Raw genomic sequence first — 4,782 nt, 5'->3', positions numbered from 1 at the left:
GCAGCATAAGCTAAGAGCTCTAAGAGCCCTAACTATAAGCTTCATCAAAAAGGAAAGTTTTAAGCCTACTCTTAAATGTAGGGAGGGTTCAGAGACACCACAGATGTTTTCTCGTGTATGTTTGTTTGCAGTAGGAAGGTCCGACCGTCTCTCACGTTGACCCCCCCTAATCCTCTGCAGATGCACCCGTCGTCAGATCTATTTTCCACCAGGAGGGGAGGGAGGGGCGAGGGGGTTAGACATCAGTCTCTCCAACACAACCAGCTGATGGGGATTTTCTCCATGCTTCTTCTCTTTCTTCTCTCGTGACCCCTCGGATTCACATCTCGTGCGTGTCCTCCTCGCAGTCCAACTTGCTGCCGTGTCGTTGTGAGGGGTCGACACGCTGTAACTCCCTGCGCTGGGTTGTCCACGCTAGTCTACCCGGAGCCAATTATAATTGCAGCTGTTGCCAGACCTTCAAGTGACATTAAGAGGCTATTAAATCAGCACCAATTAGACTGTCTGTGATTCACTGCTAGACAAACTGCTCGTATCATACTACTCTCTTTTCCCGCTAGAATATTATATCATTTCCTCTTCTCTTAGGAGGAAATCCAGCTGACTAAAAATGTCTGTATTTGAGAAGAAGAAGAAGAAGAAGAAGGTTTTGCAAAAGTAAATTATACTTAATTTCTATAGTTTGTTTCACCCTCGTATCGTCCTCCCGGGTCAGATTGACCCTTTCTTCCTTCCTTCTGTCCTTCATTCCCCCTCACTCCTTCTTTCCCTCCCTCCCTCCCTCCTTTCTTCTTTCCTTCCTTCCTCCCTCCTTTCCTTCCTTCTTTCCTTCCTCCCTCCCTCCTTTCCTTCCTTCTTTCCTTCCTCCCTCCCTCCTTTCCTTCCTTCCCCCTTTCTTTCCTTCCTTCCTCCCTTCTTTCCTTCCTTCCTCTCTCCTTTCCTTCCTTCCTTCCCTCATTCCTTCTTCCTCCCTTCCTTCCTTCCCCCTTTCTTTCCTTCCTTCCTCCCTTCTTTCCTTCCTTCTTCCCTCCTTTCTTTCCTTCCCTCCCTCCTTCCTTCTTTCTCCTTTCCTTCCTCCTTCCTTCCTTCCCCCTCACTCCTTCTTTCCTTCCCTCCCTCCTTCTTTTCCTCCCTCCCTCCTTCCTTCTTTCCTTCCTTCCTTCTTCCTTTCCTTCCTTCTTCCTCCCTTCCTTCCTTGACTCTAGGACGACAGGAGGGTTAGTGAAGATAAAACACTCTGTAAACTCAGCCTTCTCATATATAGTAACTTAATAACTTATAAGCTCATACTTGTGCTATATTGACGTTGGCAATTGAGACACATTTATAGAAACCCACTCAGAGGATTGTGAATAGATCTGTGGAGCGACATCAGTGGGTTTATTGTTAACCTCGTTACCCGGGGAAACGAAGGCAGTTGGGTTTATTTTTGTTTTAGCGGGTTGTTGGAAATGTGAAAGGTTGAAATGATTTTTTAGCACAATTCAAAATGACAAAAAGTGGTCGAAAGATTTGATTTATCTTGATCTTCTACTAGTGTTCAATCCTCAGTATTATTGTCTGGTCTGGCATGAACATAATAAAAAAATGACAAACAGTATAAATGAGTAAAATCTTCCACAGAAACTTGAATAAAATACAATGTTCTTCAAGTATAGGGCTACAACTGATGATTATAGCTGGATTCATTGATTAGTTTGGTCTGTAAAATGTCAGGAAATGGTGAAAAATGTTTCCCAAAGCCCAAAATGATGTCTTTAAATGTCTTGTTTGGTCCCGATTAACAGTTCACAACCCAAAAATATTCAGTGTACTGTCAGAGAGGTTTGAGACATTTGAGAGACAGGAACCAGATAATTTGGACTTTTCTTCTTAAAAATGGTCTTAAAACGATCAATTGATTATCAAAATAGTTGCTAGTTCATTTAATGGTTCCCCATCACCACCCAACCTAATTATTAATGATAATAATAACAAATCATCATTCCCACTAAACTATTTTCTATCAAAGAGTTTGTTTATTTTATGCTTTCAACAAGTTGTTTCTGACTTTTTGCTGATTTACCCCAAAATTACAATGCAATACACATTCATTTACATGTTTATTATCTAAATTTGTCTGATCAGTTGGATTTAACCAAATGATGAGACAAACTGCAGTGACATATGGTGGCCAGTAGGGGGCTGCAGACAGAAAAAAAATAACTAAATTGTGCTCTCGATTTAAAAACACCCGCTGTCCATTTAATAATCTGTGCTGTCGCCATGGAGATCCCGTACAGAAAACCATACTTTTCTACTGTAAACACTTTCACGGTTCAGTTCATAAAAGCTTTGGATCCAACACTGATTAGTAACGTATGCTGGACGTGTATTAAGGAGAGAAGAGAAGTCTTCTTTGTTGCTTTCTTCAAACCTCTGGCAGCTATGATTTTATTTAACCTTTGTGTCGTCCTCCCGGGTCAAATTGACCCCGTCCGTTTTGACTGTTCCTTCTTTCCTTCCTTCTTTCCTCCCTCCTTTCCTTCCTTCTTCCTTCCCTCCTTCCTCCCTCCTTTCCTTCCTTCCCTCCTTCTCTCTTTCTTTCTTTCCTCCCTCCTTTCCTTACTCCTTCCTCCCTCCTTTCCTTCCTTCTTCCTTCTTCCTTCTTTCCTTCCTCCTTCACTTCCTTCCCTCCTTCTCTCTTTCTTTCCTCCCTCCTTTCTTCTTTCCTCCCTCCCTCCTTCCTTCTTCCTTCCTCCCTCCTTTCCTTTCCTTCCCTCCTTTCCTTCCTTCCTCCCTCCCTCCCTCCCTCCTTCCTTCCTCCTTTCCTTCCTCCCTCCCTCCCTCCTTCCTCCCTCCTTTCCTTCCTTTTTCCTTCCCTCCTTCCTCCCTCCTTTCCTTCTTCCTTCCTCCCTCCCTTCCTTGACTCAAGGACAACAGGAGGGTTAAAGTCCAGATTCACAAACCAAAAGAAAAATAGTGGAAACCATGAAAACAACAACCCCTTAATTTATTCCTTAAAATGCCTTAAGGGGAAACTTCAGGGTTGGTTTTCATGTTGGTTTAAGGAGTAATTCAATACATCGATCATGGATTTTAAGGGATTTTTGTTCATGGTGTCCTATGCAACTAATCTGCTGCACTGATTTACACTGACTGGCTGCATTTACTGATAATGGTTACCAGTACATGCTCACAGGTCTGCTCCCATTATAACACCCAACATATTCCTGCTATTATTGATTCTGCCCCTTTCTGACAAACTGTAGCTGGTTTCTGGTTGAAGACAATGGACCAAATTACAAACTAAAATATGATTAAAGCTTATTCAGCGTTTCCTCAGAAGAAAACCGTTATATTACTAATGATAATACACATTAAAAATGATTAAACTTCGACTAAAATACAAATATTTCTGTTGGAATTAGACTAAATTGACTCATATTGTAACAATAAACTAAAAGATTGAAATAATTGTGACTAAAATTAATTAAAATGTTCATCAGCAGTAAAACTAAGTTATAAATATCAAAGTAATTAATGAATGTTTGCTGAAAAGGCTTTTTTTTGACGAAAGTTAAACTAAAACTGATTTAAAGTTTGATTAAAATGGACTAAACTTTATATAAGACGACAGAATAATCATCAAAAACACACAAAAATACCCAAATATATTAAAATGAACATAAAAAAACGAAAATTTCTTTCCTAAACTTCCTTTTACTTTTAAGTGAATGTGTTTGGTGCCCTCTACAAAGGGAAAACAAGTAAAATAGTACCATAAAAATGATTAAATATAGTTTAATAGAGTTTCTTCCCCCTCAGTGGCTCTTTGGAAAAGCCAAAGTAGTCAGATATATCATGCAAACAACTCAAGTGCATGTTACAATCATAACTTTACAACATAAACTAAGCTAAACATCATAAAGGAAAACAAAATATAGTGATACAAGCTAATATAAGAAGGAATAAGAAGAGGCAGCATACAAAATAATCAATATAACACATAAAAAAGCTGATTTTGATTGATGGAGCAACATAAATATTGTGGTGAATATGAATAATGAAACATATTTAAAGCCAAATACATACACATAGGCCTATAAGAAACATCTCCAATGAATGCGGGTTAAAGAGACAAGCCTCCGTCTGGAATTTGCTAAATGTTACCCGTCAACCTCGTCTGTTCCCAACACAAACACACAACCAGTCCCGTATAATCAGCTCCGCTCCCCAGACAGCCAATGCCAGAATTTCAGCGATGCCCCTAACAGACCTAATCTTCCCTGATCCCAGAAAATGAGGCCTGCCATGTCGGGACCCTAAGCCCTCTAAGCTGTCGTCCTTAGCATTCATTGCTTTTTAATGGACAGCCCCGAAGGATCACAATTGAAACAGTTTTTAAAAAGTGACACAATACGGCTATACATAGACTAGTTCTGAAATACAAAATGGACATACTTGCATTTTTCCAAAGGTGGTATAGAAGCTCAGATGTCCAAATATAGGAGAAGCTAAGCGAAGTGGGAGTAAAAAAAGGGGTTGACCATCGCTTATAAAAGCTGTCAAAGTCTTGTTAGGGTGAGGTATGTCCGTGGTGTATTGTTGAAATAGTTAGAGAGAGTCATTTCCAAAGGCTCTGAATCATTTGCTTGGATTCAATCATCTTTTAACTTCTATTTAACGTCTGCAGCATTCAAGTAAGTGGCCAATTTTGTCCTCTTTTTGACTAATATCCTTTTTAATTTAACACATTTTTGAGTGTATGTGTGTCTGTGCCGATGATGCAGGTAGACAAAA

The sequence above is a fragment of the Scomber japonicus genome, chromosome 18, assembly GCF_027409825.1.
Source record: "Scomber japonicus isolate fScoJap1 chromosome 18, fScoJap1.pri, whole genome shotgun sequence".
Taxonomy (NCBI): domain Eukaryota; kingdom Metazoa; phylum Chordata; class Actinopteri; order Scombriformes; family Scombridae; genus Scomber; species Scomber japonicus.
The sequence above is the reverse complement of the archived record's forward strand: the minus strand, read 5'-3'. Positions refer to the sequence as shown.